This window comes from Dromaius novaehollandiae, chromosome Z, assembly GCF_036370855.1.
Source record: "Dromaius novaehollandiae isolate bDroNov1 chromosome Z, bDroNov1.hap1, whole genome shotgun sequence".
Taxonomy (NCBI): domain Eukaryota; kingdom Metazoa; phylum Chordata; class Aves; order Casuariiformes; family Dromaiidae; genus Dromaius; species Dromaius novaehollandiae.
In genome coordinates, this window is record NC_088132.1 from 77,416,519 (window position 1) to 77,442,482 (window position 25,964).

The following is a 25,964-nucleotide window of genomic DNA, read 5'->3' on the forward strand; positions in this document are numbered from 1 at the left end:
CAGTATTTCATTGCAACTTCCTAAATAAGCTTTGTTATCAAGATTGTTTTATTTTCAGTAGGGCTTCTGAATTGAATGGCTAGGTTATTTACAATAAAGTATCAGCCAATATGTTCTATTTAAAAATAAATAAATAAATCCTTTAAATCATAGTTAAACTGAGTTTAAAAGTTCCAAACCATTCGTTATCCATAATGTAGTTGTGGGATCTGAAGGCATTTATATGGCGCATGTTAGCGAGTGAACAACATGAAGTGGGAGTTAAAAAATTGCTCTGAATCATTAGAAAGATTTAATTAAGATACAAGGCTTGTAAGCTTGTATGGGTAGTACTGAGAGCAGAATTTAGCCCCCAAAAAGTATCAGCCCAGAGCACTGAGTGTACGAGTTACAAACACCTCCATTCAGATCTGTTTACTTACCTTGGCATATTTAATAGAAAAAGCATTGTCTAGTGCTGCTTATTTCCTTTGGGTACATACCGTACTGTCTTCTCTTTAAACATTTGCCAAAGCTGCTCCAGCTACATGTGTTAAGAATTGTAGCATTAGCAGAGGCAAGATAGGAGCTCCTAGATGTTCACTAAGTTGGAGGTCTTGTTTGTCAATGTGTTGCACATATAGAAAAAATAAGGCTCTGCCCCAAACAGCTTAGCTTAGAGAATTGCTTCCTCTCTCTTTGGAGATAAGAACTGATGCAGAGAGAAAGAGAAAATTTTGTCAAGGGTCACACGTGTCTATAGGGAAAAATGGAACCACAACCCCCAAATTCCTGTGTACTGAAACTCAAAGTCTACAGAGCATGACACAAGTGCTGGCTCACCGCCGATAGCCCACCACATTCCCATGGTTCTACACCGAAACTAATGAGAATTTCCAGCCTTCAGGACTTAACAGTGAAATACAGCCAAGCTAGGCTATTCCTGGAGCCATGATGAAGCAGTCAGCTGGACTGGCCCACAGATCTAGCACAGAAACAAGACCAGCACATTCTGCTCTGGTTTGGATTTAACACTCAGTGTAAAAACTCATGACAAGGCTGGAAATTCGGCACAGAATGGGACACATTTCTTGTGCTGTTATTCATGTAACTTGCATGATTTTCTATTCTTAAAATATTCATAAATAAATTGTAAATTAAATGTCTTAAGACAATGGAGAATGTGCTGAATAGATCCCAGCATGACTTTTAGAGAATGAAACACCATGGAACACCACCACTGCCACTTTAGAAAGTGTGGCAACCAGTGATACTCAGGAAGCTGGGAAAATAGAAGCAACGGCTAAAAATACGTGAAGATATTTCCATTTCACATGATGGTGGATTACATTTTTTTCCCTTTAACCTGACACATTGTCAGGCTAGAAAAGCATATTGTCAGACTAAGAGAGAAACACATATTCAAAGGAGTTCGGGCAAATGCAGGATTAGAAAGAACAACAGAGAAAGTGATTGCTAATAACTGTATCAGTTTTAATTCATTATTACTCTACTTTGCTTCTGCATCTGGAGAAGTGACTGCAATGTCCAGGCCATGGACTTTGATCTAACATCAGAATTAACCCTGCCTTCAGTGGGGGTTAGATGATTTCCTGAGGTTTTTTCCAACTTAAATTGTTCTGAGTCTGGAAATACCTGAGATACCTTTAATATGTAGTAGTAATTATGTGATGTGTGAGTAGTAATGTGATGGGTAGTAGCTTTGATGAAGATGTGACAGACTTTAGTAAGACCTATCAATCTTAATACTGATCTCAAGGCCAAGGGGACTTGACTGGCATGGACAGCCCTGTCTGAAGTCTGCACTGCTACACAGTCACTAATTAGAAGAAAGGCAGCATGTATGTGCTGCATCATAGTTTAATATAGATATATTCTTTGTCTTTTGCTCTCTACACGTCTTTTTGTTCAGAGTGCAGCAGTGATAACTGTCAGCTGGTCTACCTAACCAAGTCACTTCTTAGAGAAGCATGTGGTGTGATCTTTTGCTATAATGGCACAGATTGACATGCAGCTGTAAAACACATTGTGAAATAGCTCACTTGGCAATTCTAGAGAGTAAAGGGTGCATTCGTCATTTTGCTCTCTATTATTCGTATTGCAGTAGCATGCAGGACTCCCAGTCGTGGACTAGAGGCCAGTTATGTTAGATGTCTGACATTTTCATAGATGTCACTTACACATTTTTATGTCTGAATTGAGAAAGAAAGTACTTCTCTTTCTAAGGAAACATTAAAAATCTGACTGAAATATGCATAATCAAATGATAAAATATCACCAAAATATTGTCCATATACATATCATATTTGCAACTGTGGAAGCTTAAAAGTTTGTACTAACAAGTTTTGCATTATATGTTTAGTTTCTTTGATATCGGAGCATTTCTTTGGAACAGGTTGAATTTTGATAAAATGTTTACTCAGAGAATGTTGAAGCGAGTCATTTTGACTTTTCCATTTCATTTTAATAGTGTTGAAACATTCAATGTCCTTAAAGTAAAAAAAAGATTAATAAAGAGAAACAAACAAATATGTATTTATAATGTCTTTTTTTGGGTTTCTGTTAAAACATTAAAATATTGATTCTATTTGATAACATTAGGTGTGTAAATACTACATGGGTATACATATAAAAATAATCCGAACAGGGGGAACTAAATTCTTCAACATTAGAGAGAAGAAGAAAAAAAAAACAGTAAAAAAGGAGTTAACTTATGGAAAAGAAATATTTCCACATTGAAAAAAAAAAAAAAAAAAGCTTTTAAAAAGATTGTTTTATACCTTTTCCCCTCTGATTTCCACTTTTGGGAGAACAGCCTCATTCATCTCAGTAAGTTCAAAAAAAGATCCCGTGATATACTATAATTGTGTCCATGATTAAGTAACTGCTCATCAGATTATGTAAAAAGGAGATAGACCATCACATTATGATATTCTGATTGATCTGCTGTATGAGAGAGCTCACTGCGGCACCATCAGCAGCTGCCAGCATTTTTTACTGCGCTGCTAGGATGGTGCTCTGTTCACAGATTTTAGCAGAACAGTCATATTCAAACATCCATGCTGTGAAGTCTAGATAAACCCAGAAGCACCATGGCAAGGCTCTGCACGTTGGTGCCATGAATGATACCCAACTATCCACAATGTCAGATCTTAATTTAGTGAGGACCCGGCCTGATAAACCTTGACTCCATTAGCAATGCTTCCACATTTTGGGAAACTTGCTTAGACTCACCCAAGGCGATCCAGCTCAATCCACACTGATTTCTCCTGCAGTGTCCTCTGCATTTCCCTGGAATTGACGGAATTATAAAGGAGTAAAGCAATTAAAGAGTCAGACTCACAGGAATTATTCATGTGAGTGGAACCATGTCGAATTTTTCAGACAATGATAATTATGATTCATTAAATTAACATCCAATTCCAAAATATCTGGACTCACGAGATCCAGGGTTTTGATTTGCCTGGATTATGAACAAGGCCAACTCTGAAATAAGGCCAGAAACCTTAATCCAACTGATCACAGGCAAGTTTCAAATGAAAAACTGTTGGAGAAAGCTTCATTGATTGAGAAGTGTGCAGTTTTATTGTGTAAGAAGAAACAAATGGGTCTGAAAGCTTGTGGGGATTAGCAGGAAAGAATAACAGAACCAGCGTTGGCTGCATACAACATGTTCAGAGTAATAAACAACAGTGTTATTAGCAAATATAAAGCCTGTGATAAACAATGCCATGATGTTTCCTTCACTCTAATAGGCAGGAACAGATAATTGGGACAAATAAAGTGCTGAAAACTGTCTCTAACCACCTTTCTGAGCTGCTCTCAGAACAAGTGAATCAGGTCCTGGCACGCTGCAGAACTCAGCAGTAGCTTTGGAAATCAGCTTTTGTGTTTCACTAAAAGAATATGTTCCCTTTGCTAATGGAAAACAACAGAAGCTGAAGACGATCGCTTGAATTGTCAGATCTTCTTTTTTTTTTTTTAAGTGGTAACGAGAAGACAAGGAGACAATTCCACACATTCATCAAAGAGCTTGCAGAACTCTTTGGAATTTATTTCCCACTGATGTCCAAAACATTTCTAACTATCAATGCTTTTAAAACTGAACTACAAAATTATTTGTTTTATCTTGCAACACTCCTCTCCCTCTTCCCCCACATTACTGTTCGTGCATGGAATAGGTCATTTTATTTTATTTTCATCCCATCTGTCCTTATCTTTCTTATTCCTTTCTCCAGTCTTTTTTTTCCCATCATTATTTGAGAACCAGCTAGAGATTTGCTTGGCACTAAGGGTGCTAAGGGAAATGCTGGAGTTGTTCTAACGCATTTGTGTCTGGACGATCCTCAGACAGCAGGGGGGCTTTGTCATGTCAGCCATATTTTAAAGTTATGACAACATTAATCTTGACACTGAATCATAATTACTCCTCACCTGGAGTTTGATGTACCCAGAATTGCCACTTGCTGCTGTGAGCAAGTGTTTCACATTAGCAGTGATATAAGCCCAGGTAATGCGTAAAGTGGGAGGACAGGGGAAATGGGTCTTGGCAATTTGCTAAAGACTTTTTATATGGTCTTAATAATGTAAAATGCCAGCCTAGATTTCAGTAAACCGCACACACTGAAATGCTACTGCTACAAATGTAGTGGTCTTGCAGCATCAGCTGACTTTCATATCAAGTAGATAGCAATATTTTGTAACTTTTAAATGAAAAGAAATCTCTTTCCCCTGCACTGACAACTCAGATCAAGTGACAAAAACTGTACTCTGAACAACATTTTAGCATGTGTGTGGAATATGTTTTGTCACTTTTCATTCACACACTGTCCTAACTTTCATTCAAGAGCTGTGCCAGTTTTACATTAATGATGCTTCCGAATATGCCTGCTGAATAAGCATAGCCACGAAAACACGTAAATTGAGGCAGGGAGAAGATAACAAAGTGCGTATGTCTGTGAGGGGAGGTTAAAGCACTCTTCTTTGAGCTCCATGAGCTGCCTTTGCCTTCCTGTTCATCACAGCGTTCCCGTGTGGCTTTCATCAATAAGTTACTGATGCCTTGGCACATTTCACCTAACTTTAAGCATTACAGTCACACGTAAAGAACACCTGCCTCTGAAAACTTGTTCTCCCCGGTTTCTCCTGTAGTCAATTGACAAAGATGGAGAACTCAAGAGAGTGATTCAGATTATAGGTGGCCTGGCTCTCCCTCTATCAGGAGCTTAAGTGACTAAGCATGTCAGCTAAACACCTCAGCTTAGTGCAATGCATCAAAGACTTAGGGCCCAATGGGATATAAGGACTTGAGTATCTAATCTAGGACTTACACAAAATGTACAGTAAGCACTTAAACTGTCATCCTTAGCTGACCCCTAATGTCCGAGGAGCTTAAAATCTCCTGGCACCTGACTTCAGTTTAAAATTCCCCAGGTACCTATAAGTGTATTAAGTTTTGGCAGGGATGAGCAGCCTAACTCATACCTAATATTGATTACAATGCAGCAACTGGGCTTTCTTCTGCTCAAGTCTCCTGGGGGATCTAATTCTAGAAGACAATTTTCAAAAAGGCCTAATGAGCATTTATAGTAATAGGGATATCTATGCACTGCAGTGGTTACCACCTCTCTTTTCAAGCAGATTAATGGTTGTCATCTTCTTTTAAATTAACATCTTAGTAGTCTGAGCGCTTAACAAATCTGTGGAAGACCAGCGTCGAGTTCCACAGTCTAAACAGGTTCAAACATTTCTCCATGAAGAAGGTACTAAAGTACAGGATACAAACTATGCTAGCTGAAGGTAAAACATAGGGAGCACTGATTTTCATCTGCTGATGTCATAGCACTTAATAATTTGAGTTTCAATAGAGCTGGACACAGAGATGGAGGGAAAAAGAGACAGAAGAAACGGTCTAACCAGGAAGCTAGGGCACTTGGTGGGGACAGAGATAAACCACCTTGCACTTACTGTGTGGGCATGGTATATACTCCAACAGTCTGCATAAATTAGTAGATATACTGTGTGTTCACATTCTGATTTATTCTGCAGTATCTTTTTGCATGGCGGTATCCAAAAATCTGGGAAGGTAAGGATAGATCCAACAAGAGAAGTGCCTAAATATGAGGTGTTCAGCTCAGAAGCTTGCTTGAGTTATGTACTTGAGCTTCTTATTTGATATTTAAGTAAAGTGCCTGAAAATAAACTCAGTAGTGCATCCTGTGATAAGTCACCACTGTGTCTGCAGCTGTAATAAGGGGGTGTCAGTATTTTCATACTTAACAGAGAAGAAAAAATGCATGAATAGACATATCTTGTCCAGATACTGAAGAATAAATATTAAAATGCCTAAAAGAGTAAGACCTATTTTTAGCCACTCAAAAATATCAGGCTTACATTTATAAACCTGTGTGACTGCTAAAATACACAGAGATATATACGTGCCTTTCCATATCTCCCACAGGACTCCATGTGTCTAAAGGGAAAACTATGCTCAGAATTTACTAATACAGATGGTCCAGATGCATCAGCACGATGGCAACAGTCTGCCAAGACTTTTGTCTCTAGATTACTCACAAGAAATATGAGTGAAAGTTATTAGGAATCTGAAACAGCTCATCACATGAGTCAGGAGTCTGGGTACTCTTCCTGAAGTGTGGGGAAAGCTGTTGATAACTGGGACCTTACCCATTCAGTGGTAAAAGCCAGTGTTAAGATATATGTACCCCAGGAGGCATTAGTACCTTCTTACCTTGCAGAGAAGGATAAATTCTCTAAAAGGCTGTGAGGTACATTGCCCAGACATTACCATAATCAAAATAATCATCAAGAAAAGAAATCTTTGACAAATTAGATGCAATTTAGCAGTCTCTGATCTCTAAGTTTATTTTGTTGACCAATCTTACCCACTTTATTCTGATATATCTATATCTATTTCATTTTGCTGAGTTTTGAATGAAGGAAAAGGAAAAGAAACATAAGGGAAAAAGTATAGAACATCTGCCAGGCTTCTTGAGGTTTCCTAAGAATAGGTTACTTATTCTAATGTTGTGAAAAAACAAATACTATACATCAGTGAAAGAGGTTAGGAAATGATTTTGTGTGTGTGTGTGTGTGAGTGCGTGTGTTTGTCCTACTAGCAAAGTAACATAACAACATTTGCATGATGCGAGCCATTAACATTTTTGGCAGGGGAGCAGATATGGAAATTTCTAAGTCTGATTTACAATGAAAATTGAATACGTACGTATTTACTGGTTACAGACCACTCTATGAGATATGAAAAAAAGAAGTCTGAAACAAAACCTCAGCCAGTCTAAATTATTTCTAGAGAAACTATCACAGCCATCTGAGAACCTGCCTCTGTAGTATAAAGGCACAAGAAAAGACACAAAGCATAGCCAAAAATATTCATGACTAAGTCAGAATGCTGCAGTTCCTGGATTTGTATGCTTTATGTTAAGCTTTAGCAGTTTAAGATGTAGGTGTTTAGAGTAAATTACTGGTTTCTAGGTTCTTTATATAGTTTAGATGTGATCTGGGCACTCTTCTACAGCAGTTCATCCCAATACCTGATAGGTGTGTCAGGCTGGCAGAATAAATCAACCTCTGCTCCACTATTTGCTTCCTTTTACTATTTATTTTCAGTTAGATAGATAAATTCATAATCCAAATCAATTGGTCAAAAAATTCCAACAAATATTGTTTGGATTTTTTTGGGGGGGAGGGGGGGATTGCCAAAATCAAAATTAACTATAGCTTTATGCTGGGGGAATGGCATTTCAAAAAAAACTTTTTGCTGACGTTGCACTTCTCTCAGCATTTCCTTTGAAATTCATATTAAAAAAAATTCTTTCTGGATATTTATATTGTATTTCATCAATTAGTATCTAAACCAACACTTAAAAACTGAAATTAGAAAAAAATGGATTTTATAAAAGAAAAAAAAAAAAGATCGACCCCAACCATTCTCCTCTGACTTCGAAAAAAAAAAAAAATTGTTAGAAATGGTACTATTTTTCTGACAGTGATTCAGAGGCAAATAAGTATGAACTTGTAGATTTTGTCTGGTAAGAGCCATTTCAACCCCCATACTCTTCTACTTTAAATGACATCAAAAACACATTTTATACAGCTTATACAGTCACACCTGCAAAAAATGAGCACCAAATGTATGAAAATTGCTACCCACTAGTTGCAGACAGGTGACTTCCTGAGGGGAGATGCATTACAGACTATAAAGGCAGTATGGAATCAGGCACATGGATTTTCCATGCCTATATGAGACATAGCAATCCTGAAAAAAGCAGGTGAGATAGGTGAGATGTTTTGCTGGGAGGTAACAACTTTACCTTTCTCATATTCACACTCATACACACTAGCTTTTTTGCTTTGAAGTTTTACAGTCTTTTGTTGTTGTAAATATCATGCTGAAAGTGAAAATCAACATCTCTAAACACAGCCACACAAATAGGAGGGGTTTCTGTTCAGCAGGATGTGTTTGTAGTTTGAAGAAGCCCTGTGAAGCTTCAGAGTCCTGATGTTGACGAAGGGAGTCAATCTTGCAAGAGCACTATGCTCTGTAGACAAGATCCCCATCTTTCTGCTCATTACCCCAGATTCACACCATTGCATAGCATCACAACAACCATCACCTTATCTTCCCAGAATTTGCCCCAAAATTCCTCAAGCAAAGGGAAGGATGGAAAGCCGCAAATCTTTGTATTGAAATGCATGCCCCATTTTGTTACCTTAACCAGATCTTTCAGATGGCCCTTCCGTTCTCTTTCTATTATATCAAAACTTCAAAAGCACGGAGTTACATTTCTTCACAAATTGGATGAGATGTGGAATTACTGTGGCGGCAGCTGAGCCACCGGAGGTTGTTATACTTGTCTTAGTCAATATAAAATGCCACTCTCGCTCACGCACATACACTCAACTTACAATCCACAGGAGAAAGAACGAACTAAAAATGATAGTCACATGCATATCTTATGAATGTTTACTTACGAAAAAAATCTCCAAGGCTATTCAACAGAAACACAGATACTGGACATTTGTTATATATAGTTAACAATAAGATATAAAAATATGCTGAAGCAAGCAAAGGAAATTTATCAGCCAATTTAAGGCTTCACACTTGGAACAAAGGTCCTGCTTCTTTTCTTTGTCATTTTTTCTTTTTGTGTGTACAATTCAAAACATGCGTAATAACAACAGAAACAGATTAATAGAATTCTTGTTTGTAAAGCTACTGAATCTGTTTACCAATTGTTTTGAGGATGTTTTTCTCTGTTATTTTAGATACAAATAATTCTCCTTATTTATACAAGAAAATAAGGTCACAAATAAAGGTTTGAACTGCATTTTGTTGGCACCTGATGTATCCTGAATGCCTTTGATGAAGTCTAGTCCTAATTTACAACTTTCTAAGTAAAAGTAGAATCAGGCCTTTTCATCACCAAAGAGACAGTAACTCAATTCATGCCCAAACTCTTTTTTTTCCTTTCTTTCCTGGGCCTTGATTTAACGCTTAAGTATAAGTACTAAATTTAGCACTTGAACCCTAGCGCTATCAGTTTTGAGCAAATGAGAAAGGCCTTTCCTCATAAGGACAGTTTCAGAAGTACTGAAGTCACTTAAAAGACTAGGTCCCATTGACTCTAAATTAAACAGCAATTGGATAAAAGATATTAAACACCTATAGAGAAAGACTGGAAAGCTGACCTTACCCAGGTAAGAGTCCTAGCCACTACTCCAGAGAATGATGCTCATAATCTCACAGGCCCAATGAAAAATAGTTTAATGGAAAGAAAAGTTGTCAGAGTGGCACACTTGTGTGTGAATTGCAAGTCGGTATGTTACATTTTCACCTATTTTGAGATATGGTGATAAGGTCACTATCTGGCTAACAAAAGTGGCTTTTCAGTGCTTCGCAGAAATGCCGAGGAGAAGGTCATCTCTGGTTATTTTTGATAACTAAACTTAAGAATTTCTCTATTCAGAATTTTTAGGTCAGTTATTTTCACCAGTATTAAACTAATTTAAACAGAACACCATGTATAGGAAGATGATGATTCCTCCTTAATGATTAGAAATATGAAAAATGTCAAAATCAGTGAGGCTGCAGGGCTTTCAAAATGGAGATGCCACCATTTCCCTTCTCTTGAATCTTTAAAGAAATCAAGATAATCTCTGAGATTTTCAAAAGCTTCCATTTCATTCTGATGCCCTCATTTTTTGGGTGTTTAATATGAGGGAGAATGGTAACTTTGGTGTCCTCTAAAAATGAAATGTGGAAGTTAGCTCAGAACTGCAGCCCCCTAGATTTGACCAAAAGGTGTAAGTACCTACATGGGAGCTCTATGTAAATCACATCAAATCAGACACGTACCTGTGGTTAGCTGAGTGTCTCTCTAGTCTCTGTTCAATGTATTATATATTCCTTTATTAATGTTGCTGCTACCAAAATCCCAAATCATTTTCAAGGGAATAATTGAGGTCTGCAGTTATCTCAGTGGCAACACTATATTACAGCTTAGGAAGTTTCAACATAGTGGTGAAGTAGGTCTTGATAGTGGTTTGTAGATGGAAGAAGGATCTGAGTGTCAGTCTCGGATTTTGATCTTTCTTGTGTTATTGTTTGAATGTGCAACATTTTGCAATTATACCTGTTAAACACTTTCTGTCCATCATTTTACTTATCTCTCAAATATGTATCATATTACCTTCTCAAGTGCCAGAGACTAATTTAAATATTTTTGCAAGGTTTTTTATATTAGTTTAGAAGAGAATCAGAACATTTTAATAGATGAAATATTTTCAAAATAGACTTTGAATCAGCTAGTCACAAGTGAAAAGTGAATAATTAGTTATGATAATTAAGAATCGTATCATTACTGCCAGCCATTTGTAAATAGCAAATGATGTAGCTGGTGGAAGACAGCTTCTGGGTTTTGTATTGTTTGGCACTTTTTCTTCCAAAAACTTTGCAAATTTATCTTAGTCTTTTATAAAACTAAAATCTTTGTTGACAATGTTTTGGGTTTTATGCATACATATAATGTATTGTTATACATACATTATATGTAGTGTGTACTGTTGATGAACTTTTTTTTAAGGTGGAATACGTTTCACCTAATTTTATTTAAAAAACCCCTACGTATCTGTCTTAAATCATCTAAACTTTTTTCTTTTGTAAAATGAGAGAGGCGTGCAGGGAAAGCTAAAATCAGTGCTAAATCAGTGTCTTTTCTGGAGCTAAATATTCTTCCATTAACTAAAGGGGGAGAGTAGACAACTGGTTTAGACTAGATACCAAAGTTTTAGAAAATTAAAATTAGAGTAGATTGATCCAACCATTCATGTTAGCTATTATTAATTTATGATGTGTGATAGGAAACTAAATCACATGTTATTGATTTTGCTCTGTGAGTGGGTTGTGTTTAATTACTTCTACAGCATCCTCTATATCTTTTCAAAACCTGGAGAACAAGAATTGTCATTACATATTACTTTCTTATTTTCAGACATCCAATGATCGTTAGATTTCAATGTAAGGATTCTCCAGACCTGTGAGTAAAAGAGGTACTTGAAGATCTCTTAAAGGTTTAAGAAGGCCCATGTTCATCTGTGATATGGCTCTTCTACACAAGTTCTCCATAACTGTGCTGACAGTGCTTCAGTGCTGATTCAAAGGAAAGAATGCTGCCTTATGATTCAACATCTCATTTTTTTCTTTATGAATGAAGATAAATTTACTCTGCGTTACTGTCATCACTTAACTTACATTTCACAGGATGATGCAGAAAAATGATATAACATCCATTGTGACTCCTAGTTAACTGCAGCAAAGGAAAGTTCATAACAAGTGAAATTTAGTTTTGCAATGTAGCAAGACTTTATTACCTTGCAGAATTTGTTTCAAACTATAGTCTGAAAAGGAAAGGTGAAAAAATAGAGTGATTACAAATGAAGTCTCCAAAGAAAAAGGTAGAAATATTTAATGTTGATAATTATGCAAACATGATTTTCATATCCTAAGTTTTAATAAAATTAGATTTAACAAAGCTCTCCAAGGAGGTAGCCCTTAGGAGTTTATCAAGACGAGCATTCCTGGCTGAAAAAAATTGAGCTTAAGGCTAAATTGAATTAAGAGTGAAGAACTAAAAAATATCAATGATATACTGGACAAGAGTAGTGTACACCTTCACACTTTTTTTTTTTTTTTTTTTTTTAGAATAATAATTTAAAAGTAAAAGACTGTGGAAGAAGAACTGTGTAGGAAAAAAGAGGATGGGAGAAAAATTAGTCTTTTGGTCCATTTCCAAATATGTTTCTTAAGATAAGTACAACTAGTGGAACTGAGGTTACTTGAAGTTGAAATTAGATGCACTAAGTTGGCCAAACTTAAGTCCTATGTTTCAAAGGTGAAATCTTAAGGGACTTAGGCTCCTACATACTTATGCTGCATTTCAAATTAAGACTCTCTCTTAAGCTGCCTGAATGCTTCTGAAAACATTTTTCCAGGCCAGCCTAACTCAGATTTTAAACCACTGGCTCTACTAGGAAGATCAGACAAAATTCAAAGTTGCTCCATCTCTGCTAGAATTCCTCCAGGACTGCTATTCAAGAACAGGAACAGATATAGTACAAGGCACAGTAAGCTGCAGGGGAGTTCAACTCTCCTCTTTAGTGTTAAGTGAAATCAAGGGTCGCACTCCCTTTGACTCACGAGCTGTCTTCCCATGCCTCTCGTGGAGAAACCATGTTCACCGCGCACAGTGCCTGAACTTCCTGCTTGCTAAGCTGCACTGGCTTTTAAGCAATAACAGAACCAGAAGGGGCCTCTTTTACTTCTTTCTCATGTCTCTTTCATAACTAAACAAGACAAATGAACAATGCTTATCACATAACCACATATGGTCTGTCAGCTGTAGTGTTTAACCTGCTTATCGAATCACATTGTTACTCACTTATCAGCTCCTTTTTATTGTTTTTGTCTTTTTACTATATAGTATTTTATTTACTCATGGGACTATCCCTCTTTCTCTATAGCATCACCTCTTCCAAAGTTGCTTTCTATAGTGCCCAGAATTTGTAAAACATTGCTGTCCAGATCTGGTGGCATTTTGCTCTGCTCAAACTGGAGAGAGAAAATCTAGCTCTACTGGTACCCCTAGGTATGTAACCCTGGCTGAGCAGCAAGAACTGACTGATACCACTGCATGAAATCTGTAGCTGGTGATATGCAGAGGTTAGACTGTTCTCCTCTTCATTATGAAGGGATCATAAAGGTACTTTTCTGGCCTTAAAACCTGTGAACTTATGATCAGTGAAAATATTTTAGGTTTGATAGATCTTCCTTTTCTGGAGCTGATATTATTACAGTGTGTGTTTTTATGTGTTCATATTTTTATAGCTATTTCTTATTGAGTGCAATTTTATATATATTTTTCCCTTGTTATTATATAGTTCTTTATTTTATAATCCTACAGCATGAACTGCATGGTGTCTATGTGTCTAATCTCTTTGATGCAAATATCAATATGCAGTTGCTGTTAAAATGTCATTTCTTTCCCATTTAAATGTAATCAATACAATGAAAAAGAAGGAAAGGAAGAAATGGTATTTTTCCCACATAGAATCTCATCATTTTAGTCCAAAAGGGACAATTTTGATCAAGTTGTCTTAATTCCTGGATGTTACATGTCATAGAGTTTCACCCGTTTTTTTCTGCCTAGAGCCTATACCCTCTATTTATTCTAAAATATACAAGTGCACATTGATAAGGGCAAATATAACCTTGATCTGAATGATGGAGAAATTCCAAACAAAAATATGAAAGAACATACAATAAATCAGTCCCATTCTGGGTATATCAGATGTACCGCACATGCACAGATTGACTCAGTGGCGCATGGATGTGGCACAGAGATCATAAGTCTTCTCTGATGAGGCTTCTGGATGTTCATAAATCCTTGACAAACTACACTTCAGTGAATGGAGCTAATGGAGTAGGGAGGTGAATTCCCTTAAGTCAACCTAGTCAATCTGTGCTTTCACTCAGATAAAACTCTCTCACCTTCACATTGCTGGTTTACAGTGTAGCCTATGTCAGCAACGTTGTGGAGGCCTTAGCCTCCAATGGTTGACTGAAGGGTCTAAGGTAGCTTTTCTCTGCTAATTTCATTGAATGTTATCCCCGCAAGATTTACTTCATCCTGGTGCAGAAAGATGACATGGAAAAAAATCTTCTACCCACATCTTGAATGAAGCTATTCAGCTGGTCTGAACTGATGATAAGGACCTTGAGCATTTATGTCTCCAAGGGTGGTTTAACAGGCTAAACATACTCTAACTGTAATTCCAGACAGAATTCTACCTAAAAAATTGCCACTGATTGTGAGCAGACATGATTCTGGACGAGGAAGATTTTTCTTCTGATCCAGTAAAAGTTAAGTAAGTCTTATGTCACATTCAGTTTTCTTCATCTAGACACTTAGTTATGCCCACATGCATTTTCCAGTCTGAGAAAAAAGGTGTTCACACTGTGGAATACTTAGAGAAAATGTTATTATAAACAAATGTTGAATTTTCTTTCATTAGGAAAAATATGATCTGGTGGCATCTAGTGCCTGAAGCCCCACAAGACCAGCTCACATGACATGAGTTAACCATTGGCATGGAACACCAATTCTAACCCTTATTTCACCTTGGTTCCATTGAAGAATGGAAGCTGGCAGATCAGAGAGTTGGATTTAATGCTGTGTTTGCTATAGATGCCGTATTAGGCCTCATGTAAGTTACATTAGGAACAGTTCAGATGGTTAACTTGGCTGCAACTACTTGTCTTGACTGATAATGCAGTGATCTAGGATCTGGCATCCACAGATATTCTGAATCACATAGGGTTGGCTTGAACTTAGACTTCAAATGAGTCACACTGCCTAACTTCGGCATCTCTACTAGCAAGTCTGATTACATTTCTTAATCCTTTCACATCTTCTTGCCCCAAATGCAAAGTGGAATGATAACATCTTCTCTAACCAATGCAAAGCTACTCTAGAAAGAAATATATTAAATTTGCTGAGTGTCTGACACTGGCGATGATTATTAGGACTTCCCAAATACCTAAAATAGTTAAGCTGAGTCGTATTGTAAAACCAGTCTGACCAAAATAGTTTCTTCTCTGCTCAGTTAGAAATTATTTACCTAGTCTTACCTCCTTATGATTTTCTCTGCATGAGATGTTCCAAATTTAATTACAGCAAACTGAGAGAAAGGGAGAGAGAGAAAGGGAGAGGGAAAGGGAGATGGGAGGGAAGGAAGGGGAAGGCAAGGCAACACAAGGCAAGGCAAGGCAAGGGAAGGGAGGGGAGGGGAGAAGGAAAAAAAAGAAACCTGGCAGCATGACTCCTCCCTGTTTTCTTTTCCCAGCCTGGTCTCAAGCGGGAATATTTATTTTTTTATCTCTCTACTGTCCTATTTTTGCTCACTTTTAATGCCCTCTATTGTAAGTAATTAAGCTATTCTAGGCTCAGAAGCAATGGGAGCTTTTTATATTTACCAACTGAGATGGCCTGCCAAAAAGGTATTTTTATCAAGTGCTCCTACATAAAGGCAGCCACAGATCTTTGCAGAAGATAGGTGAATAGCATTTGGAGGAGTGGGATGAGAGCAGTTACTGACAAAGCCACTGACAAATTCAACACTTACTCATATTGGGAGGCAATGGGCAAAGAAAACAGCATATGTTATACACATAGTTTTGATTGCAGTGTGGAAAACACTGTCTTAAAATAGATGGAAAAGGGTGGGATTCACATACAAGGTAGACATCTACATCTGAGTTAGTTTCCCTAAATTCCTCTATGGGGAGGAATAAGCAGTTTTAGAATGAAACTCATCTGGCCTCTTTCAGATATTAGACTTAGGACGAGACTTTGCAATAAAAGGACCTGTTTTTGTCACTTACTACATATGGAACATGAGATAATTAGCTCAGATGTAGATGTCTATTCTGTAGAGATCTACAGCTAATGAGATGAATCTTTCCCCGTGGCTCAGTAAGGTAAAAACATGAACATGCAGAAATAAGAGGAAAAAATAAGGTAGGAGTCTCATCAGAGAATGGAAGGAAGGTAGTATTTGAAGTCTAGTAACCTATGTATGTGACTCTGAGCTTGTGCATATGCATATGTACACACACAATGTCCATTATAACAGCTTGTGTTCTTTGTACTTTCATGTCTTTGTGTACAGAGTTATTACTTAAGGGTGGGATTAGGCTGTGCAGAGCAGCTATATCATGTGAAAGTGTCTAGGAATTCACATTTGGGTGTCTGTGGGCTTGTTTCCTTTGCATTTACGTTTGTGCTAATTGTAGGATCTTCTGATAACCCTTAGAGCAAGTCATACTATTGAAATAATAAACCATTTGGCCCTCTTGCTGAATTTCAGTACCCTGAAAGGTGGAATCCCACAAAAAGCCCAGCTTCCTTGTTATCTCAGCTACAGAAATTGCCACTCGAGGCAAAAAGAAAAGCCTGCGAAAAATGAGAAGACAGTTAAAAATGATGAGATGTTGAGGTTTATTTGGGTTCCTGGGGAATCAAAACACTCAGCCAGAAAGTAAAGATAGGAAAGAGTATGACAAAAACCCCAGAATCTAAACGTTGAGCATCTGATAGGATGGAAACTATCTTCCTTTGTTTCCCGGTTCACAATAAATGGTATTTAACACTGTGCATTTAAGTCACTTTTTGTTGCATTTTAATCTGGTAATTAGTTTTTCCATGAATCAAATACTTTTTAAGAAGATCAAACTGAAATAGCATTTAGCTTAATTCTGATGAGGCTGAAGCTATGCTTCATTTGACCAAGGGTGTTTAAGAGTTGAACAATAATGTGTAATATAGAAAGTCTTTAGCAGCAATCTTTTCCATTCTAACTAGTGCATAATATTGGTTTTGCAATCATTTAGTAATTATATAAGGAGGACATATTTATTACGAATTATTGATTTTATAATTACTGCTGCTGGTGTTCACATTATTACACAATGAAAATCTTTTAATATACAATGTTCTTCACCCTCAGCTGGCAAGCAGATAGTGCAATGCAATTTACTGAGTAGCCAAGAGTAGATTTTTATCGGCACTTTTTTGCCAACTACCTAAGTGGCTTGCTTTCTGAAAAAATATTGCTAATGGCACTTAAACCAAGAAGAATGTCCAATCTTTCAAGGTCATTCCTGGATGATGATTATAGTCAGTCAACGAAGAAAAAGAGAGAGAGAGAAAGAGAAAGGGAGAGAGAAAGATAGAGAAATCTGTTTAATTGTTGAGTTACTTTACTGCTAATATCACCAGGAATTAAAAGTTATAGCTTTAAATTTGCTGTAGGCTAAATAGACATAAAACGCCACTATCATACACCGGATCATGACACATGAAGATATATCTCTTATGAAATTGATTTTTCCACGTGTGCAGGCTGACTGCTCAGTGCAGCTAACCCGCCTGTAGAACTGCAGGGAAAAGTTATATTCAGGGCTAGTGTATAATTGTCAATATGTTTTATATTCTGGAGCAAGGGATTTTTCTTCAAGACATGTACAAAAGAGATTGTCCGAGTTTGCTGTTTGATTGGGTCTGCAGCTGCTCACTAATAGCTGTTGCTAAGAAACTGTCACCCCAAACAAAGGGGAGTTCTGTGCCATCAGAAATCTTTGGAAATAGGGCTTTCCATTACTGGCATGAGAATTTAACAGCCTGGGTACAGAATTTAGTTCTGGCAGGTGCTGAGACACTACAGCGCAGGGAAGGGCAGGCGAGTACATTCCGCAGCTTCCTCAGCACTTGCCAGGATTGAAACTTGAACTAGAACCTTGCAAGACCTGATCTCTGCTTCTTATGCGCACACGTATAAACACATGCACAGATTTAGCAATGTCCCAATGTGGGTCTGAATTTTGTTGCTTGATTGTGCTTCGCTCAGTGAAATGATTTTACTAGGACATGGTTATGATGCAACTCTTTTGTCAATGAAAAAATACTAACAACATGCCTCACACTAGATTAGTCTGTTTAATGAGAAATAATTGTGTTTCACCCCAATATAGACTCTGGATGATCCCAGTTACTTGATATACTGCTCAATGTCTCTGCACTTATCTATATACACATAAAAACACACAAGGAAAAAAAAAAGAAATTCTAACTGTGGTCCTTGGTCAGGCAGAAAGAAGCTCCTGGCGTATGACAGACCCCATATGGACAGGGAAGGTGCCTGCTCCAGATTTCATCAAAATATGAACACAGAAGAAACTTAAGGGGAGAAACTTAAAGCAAGAAACTAGAAATGCACTAAGTGATATATCTAGTGATATATAGAGACATCTTTATGTGTCATGATCCAGTGTACGATAGCGGCATATTATGCCTGTTTAGCTTACAGCAAGTTTAAATGCACTAAGTTCTATACAAGCATTGGACTCTTCAGGATGGGAGAAAAACCCTGAGAAGTAGTAATATTGGGAAACATTATCTTTCCTTTTTGGGGGGAAAAAAAAAAGTGACTTCAGTGATGCTTTAGTGACTTGTGGAAAACAACACGAAAGACAAGACAGAAATAGGAAAGGACCTTTGTTTTCATAAGGGATACATTTCTACAAAAACACATTTAAAAAGTACAACTTTGAAAGTATGATGAACTGGAAATTTAAAATAATTTTTCATAAAATATTTGAAGATTTTGATAGAAGACTTCAGACAATATTCACCCTCTCAAGTGCCTCTTTCTCTCTTTTAGTTGCCATTTTCTCCCTCCATTGATAACAGAATAAGCTGAAGATGGTAAGTTTTCGAATATAATCAGTTGAAAACCTAAAGTAAGGTGGTGTGAGACTGAGACATGGATATTCTGGGATATGAAGGCACAACCATGACAACTTATCTAGTAGTGCAGTAACTTGGGCACTTCAAAAATAATTTGATCAACATGCCTGCAGAAAACATTTTTTTGCATCAAATGTTGTCTGGTTTAGTTGGATAACGTTACGTTATTTTCAGCAGCTAGTTGCCAGGAGCAGTGTATTTAAATATAAAGCTTAAAGGAAATTCAACTGCCCTAGATCTAGACTCCCCAAATTATAAGTTTCGCCTATGCTTATAATGTCAGCTATAGTCAGTATGGAGAAAGAGTCTGCTTCAGGGTGTGTCTGCTCTACCTAGACATGTACTGTAGGAGTAGATGAAGTGTGCTATGGAGGCATCTCTAGCTCTCTTGCTTGATTAAACTAAGGAGTTCAGATTACACACATAACTTTTAGATTAATTACTGTCTTCCAAAGATCAAAAAATGGAGAATCCAAAACTATGAAAAAACTTTGGCCTGCATCTTCTTTGTGCTTTACCTTTCTGCAGTTCAGTCTATGACCAACTCGCCACCGTATTAGGCATTGTACAAATACAAAAAATGGAAATACATGGAAAAGTGAACATCTAATCTGCCCGCATGTCTCACATTTCAGTGTTTTTTCAAACATATTTTAATTAACAAAAGTGAAAGAAACACCCTTGTCTTAAGCTGACCGGCTTGGTTCTCACTAAATCCTCAGTGCTTGTTTTTCCCCTTGAAAATGTCAGGGAGTGCAATAATAACAATTAATGATGATGACGGTTGCTTCAAACCAAAGACTGTGAGTTTAATAGGTTCATAAGTCCATTCCTGGCTGTGGAAGTTGATTTGTGACATCCTGTCACAGACCTGTTGGGCATTTTGTTAGTGCTGGTACAAAAATATTTTATTTTCCCTGGAGACAAAAAAAAAAAAAAAAAAAAAAAAAAGCAATAAGAATGCTCTTAAGCATTCTTCAACAGTTAAAGCTGTATTTTTTTTTATTTTGCAAGAAAAAGAAAGATAATAAATCCACATATATATTATTAAAACATAAAAATGTAGTACTATTTGGAAGAGAGATGTCAGAAAAGATAAGTATATTAGTAAAAATATTTTTCCACGAAATGTCAGTTATGTGAGAACAACTGACTTCTACTAGAAATGCATGAAACTTGCAATAGTTAACATGAAATTTGAGACTACTTCAACATATTTCTTCTGCAGGTTGGTTTCAATCTTTTAGTAAGTGCAAGCTGACCATGTGTCTGTCCATCTTGAAAGGTATTTTTGTCCCATCTACTGTCTTTCATTTATAAAGCTTACACAAGTTTTTATGTAGCTCCTGTGTAACCAAAGACTATTGGATCTAATTGCATGAAGGATGACAAAATGAGACCAGCATCGTTGACCTAAAGGTCTCAATGACTTGCCAACTTTTTACATGCCCAACTATTAAAGAGACAGAATAATTACAATATGTCAGTACAAAGTGATTTCTTTTAAGGCAGCTAAAAACTAAGCATCTTCTCCTAGCTGATCTTGTAAACTATTTTTTAGAAAATGAAGATAAAAATATTTAAAATCTGATTCATCCCACCTGAAGGCTATAAGGCTGGCTTAAGAGATGTCCCGTTTTCTCCATCAATAATCGAAGAAGGCAAGATGATTGACAAGACACCTAACTTTTCAACAATAAAATTTAGATGGAATGGATCAGCTTTTTCACAAGCACTTCTCAGCTTAATGAAATAATACAAATTGAAAAAAAAATTCAAACTCAACACTTTAGGAGTCTGTAAATCAGTATCATTTTGCTATCACTGTTTAAGCTGAGTTTTCAGAGGTTTCTTTACTTTTATTACTCAAAGCATTGAAAAGCAAACCTTGAGCAATTCTTCACTTTTGTCTAAACAAAATGCTTCAGCTGGTGCAACATGAAATCAATATAGGTATGGATAATAATAATAATTACAAAATAATAAGGAAATACCATTTTTATTTTTATTTGTGAATAAAAATGGACTTTAATTCCATCACAAAACCATAAAGATTATTCTTTTTCTCAGATGGAAGTAATTTTACACTTTTATTATCAATAAATTCTTATAAAAGAAGTATTTATATCTTTTGTGGGATCAGATAAGAACTTAAATACCGTAGAATGAGGACTGCATTTGTCTAGAGACTAAATCACAAACTATTTGAAGGCAGTTCTGTCTGTCATTTACTTTCGGCTTCACTTAATTGGAATGGCACATAAAGCTTTCCATTGCTCCATGTCACCACTACACTGCTTGTGACTCCTTTCATAGAGTATAGATGTCTTTTCCTGTTATCTACCTGATTTTCATCAGCTAGTTTATGGCAGACAAATTGCTGGTGAATTCTAAAAGATTCTTCCTGAATTTAAAGTTAGGAGATATCATTGGGCTTATTTAGTTTAGCTTCCTTCATAACACAGAACATAGGATTTTTAGTTCCTGTATCAAGTCAATAGCAGTGCTTAGTAGAGAATAATCTTTTAGAGAAAAACAAAATCCAATCTTGGTACAAAAAAATTCCAGCAATGGAGAATCCAATATAAACCTTGAATAGTTGTTCTAACAGTTAATTACTCTCATAATAAAAAAAGTGAATGTGTCTACTTTGAATTTCCACTCACTTCTCGTTTCTTTTGTCTACCAGATTAGCTCTGGTTTTTTTGTTTTTTTTTTTTTTTTAAACTGTGGTATTTCCCCTTTTGTAAATATGACAAACATGCTTTCCTTCTAAATATATTACTCTTTGAGTCACACTGAAAATACTCATCAGGCTTAGACACAGAACCTATTATTGCATGTCAACTGATCTGCACTGTCTGTTCCGCTGTGTGCAATAAATCTGGGTTAAATGCAAGATAAGCTGAGTTTGCTTAGCCCTCTTTTCACCAAGTTAAACTAATTCAAATGGCCTTGATTTTCTGCAGGGTAAGGCTACTCCCATGGATAGTTATCATGCATCAGCTTACTTGTTACGTGTGAGGCTAGAATAACTTGTTCATATATCTGAGTCTAATAGTTTCCTTGTCCCTCGATTATTGGAGACAGAGAGCACTGTGTATCAGTGGCCAGTATTCTTCAGTATTTATCATTCCTTTAGCTTTTGTATCAACTCCAAGCTTTACTGGTAATGATTTTAAGTTTTCTTCCACCTTAGTGATAAAATGTTTACTAGCATAGAGTCAAAAATCAATCTCAGGGAGACCCCAGTCATAACACACCTTCTTAGTATTAATTACCAATTTATGATTACATTCTGGAACATAGTAAGCAACCATTTCTTTAATAATTCAATGTGATTTGAAAAAAATAGTGATTTTGTTAACTTTCTAATTTTTCATCCAAAGTCAGCTTCTTTAAAAGACTTTATGTTACTTCAATCAGTCATCTCATCAAACATTGACATCAGCTGATTTGAAAAAGATTTATTTCCAACATGTGCGTATTCCCCAGCATTAAGGATATAACTTTCCTTTAATTCCTTGTTAATTCAGCCTCATCTCAAATGGTCCATCATTTTGCTTAGGATCAAAATGAAATTTGTAATCGCTTAGTTTATCCTATTTATTCTTTGTTAAAAATGTTACTATAGCAATACTATAGTTGCTAAATGTTACTATACTATTTTTCTTCCAGGCTCCTGGAATGTTCTGAAGTTTTAAAGACTAGATTAAATCTACTTTAATGGTCTTGGTAGCTCCTGAGCCAGCTCTTTTAAAATTCTTAAATGCAAAATTACTGAGTCCTAATGATATAAATGTGAATCTCAGGTGAACCCATTACTGTTTGAATGGAAAGTATTTCATCACAATGGGACATCCAAGTACTGATTAGAACCCTTCATTGATCATTTCTGGGTTTTGTATTTCCATTAGAGATATTTCTACCAATCCCATTCGCTATCATCCCCGTCTCTTGTTTCCCCATGCAATAAAACATGCATATATTGTTTTATATATCCCAATATATATTTGGAATGACACATTATCATAGACTTAAGAATTGCTAGTTATTCAGACAACTTTATATTGGCAGTTACAAACCAAGATATCATTGCTGAAATAACTTACCCTTAGTGTGAGCTACATAAGTGGGTTGTATCCATCCCTGGAGATGAGGGATGTAGTGAGAGCTCCTAGCTCTTTTGATAATTAACATAAAAACTCAGATCAAGAGATTGTCTCAGCAGAATCTAGTCTCTGTTCTCAGAGCTGGGATACCAGCTGTTTCCTCTAACATTCTTGAAAAGAAAATGGAAGGCAAAAATGGGGTGAAAAGGCACCTGTCTGTAATACTATCTGTGGTAACAAAGACATCATACCATTACATCTTCAGTCACATCTGATCAAGCCACTGTAATGATGTCCCCTACTGTCACTCCCATCCTTTGCTCATCATTTTTACAAATGTGGTAGTTATGCTACCTCTGGTGCTATTTGCCATCTAGAATTACTGTTGAGGCTGCTTCACTCTCTGTTGTGCTGTTAATAGTAAATTTAGCCATCTGAGGAGCTCCTCATATTGGTGCTTAATGGCTTCTGAACTAGTTCCCACTGCAATAGAATTGCTTTGTTGCTGTCTAAGGACATGGAGAACAAACACACATGCACACAACTTTCAGGGAGAGCAGCCAGGGACCATTTGCAAGATCACCCTTTGTTAACCAGCCAAGGAGCAATAACTCTGTACTCAGCACGGATGTGGAAACCAACTGATATTTAGAAGCTGAAATGGATAGAGCAATTAGTGGGTTAGGATAAGCCTTAACTTCTGATCTTTTACAGGTAGTCCATGGCATCTTTCATGGCAATTTGCAAAGTCATAGGTATCAAGTCTTGTGACTCTGCATATGGAAGAACAAGAATTGTGTGGCCCTAGTTACTTCTTTCTACCAGTTCAATCTTCATTTTATATCGTTGCTCTTTTAGTCAATACAGACCTGCATCTGCAATCTTGCTGCTCACTAACGTGTGCCCTTCAATAAAATGGAGATAATGATGCCTCCTATACCCCCATTATCTATTTAGTTTGTAAACTTTATCACAAAGGATGTTTTTCATACTGTGAGTATATACAGCGCAACAGGACTCTGATCAGTGTAAAAGGTATCTGTATTCTAATAACAATATTAGCATTATTGCATGACCTTATTATCCCTCTGTCTCCGTAGTCTGCAGTATAGCATACATCTGGAACATCTTATATATGTCCCTCTTCTTACCTGTCTCAGGAAAGAAAACTTTAGAAATGTTCTCAATTCACTGATTCTACCTAAACAGTGATATTGGATGATAACTAAAAACATAAATGCCTGTGTCCTTTTCAGAGTATCCCTGATAAAAAAGAGATCAACCTAGCTGAGGAAACACCAGGTATTATATATAATCATGTATTTATTATGTTTTTCCCAAGAACTACACATACGTTGAGTACCAGAAACATACTGCAATCTTAGACAGTAAGTGTTATCTAAAATGTCATAAGTTTCATGAGTAGTTAGTAATTAAATCAAAACAGTCATTCCAGATTCACGTTTGTTAGCATAAATTTGGCCCTGTGCTTGTTAACCAGCATTATCTGAAAACAAGCAGTTGTATATGAAATACAGCAGAAACAGAGGAACTCTTATTTTATACTGTGTACCTGCTATTGTAAGGGGATGCCCATATTGTGGAAACATATCTTTTTTTTTTTTTTTTTTCAATTAATACAGAGTACTCTGGTTTAATGGTAAGCAGTGAAAAAGGATTTCAGCATTTCAGCTACTATATATATTTGCTATCACTTTTTTTTTTCCAGTGTTCATCCCTGCAACAGCTCCATTTACTTTGAATTGCATCACATAAAGCAATTCACATTATATAAACTGTGCCTCTCTCAACTCTTCCTTTCTATAAGAACTAAAAGTATAAATCTTGTCTTTTACCCAAATTTAACATCATGAATATGACTCTCTGATGAATACAGCTCTGATTTTCTTTTGGTTAACAATCTATGTACCAGGAGAAAAAGGAAAAGTAACATGGTGTCACTAAAGAAAGATTTTGGCCACTGTTGTATACTGTTATGCTGTTCTTCTGTTTCGTTACTGTTATTAGCCTCTTTTCTCAGTTCTCCTAAGAACGTATGAGCCAATTGACCAAGTTAAATTAAAACTGTCAGAGATCTCAAAGATGCAAGTTTCATAAAAAAAAAAAAAAAAAAGAAAAAAAAAGAGTTGAGAGAAGACAGTCTAGTCATGCCCTACTGGTGGTTATTAGGCAAATAGCAGCAGGGACTTAATCCCTATTTACGCATCAACAAATCCATGTGGGAGAATACTAATACCAATGCCACAAGAAAGAACTAAAAATTAATCATGCTTTCTTGGATTATATGGGTTTTGTTGATCCTGCCTTGGGACAAGGATTTTTCTACATATTCTGTTGTGACTTCTTCATCCAAAAGTTTCTATGATTCTGTGAGGAATAAGTTATGGGCAAGTGATGAGCATGATTGTGCTTTTGGCTATAGTGGTTGAGAAAGCAGGATCTTTGGATAAAATATTTTGATCTTGACAGGTTGAGCATGAAACAGGAAAGTAAACTAATAACTGTACATCAAGAATGGAAAGAAATATAATTTTTGAAGCATTTTCATATGTGTATAATCACCACTGTTAAAGTAAGTGAATTTTATGTTTATGGGTGTCTGTTTACCCCAAAGTAGAAAGAATAAAGAGAAAAAAGAACAGCATACTCAATTTCCAAAGCACCCCTATAGAAAGTTGGAGATAGAAAAGACCATCTGAAGAACAGACTGAAGGACTAATCAGACAAATAGCAGAGAGTTGGAAGAAAGCAAGTTGCAGAAGATAAGGAAGGAGAAGCCTGAGTAAATGTATTCATACACTTTAGCATAACTCTTTGCAGTATAAAGGGTGTTAGTGAAGTTTGGAGTGTCAATGCATTGTCAGAGCAGAATTCCAGGCAGGGATTGTGAGCGAGCAGCACATATTCAGTGAATTTAAGAATAAAGAGGAGA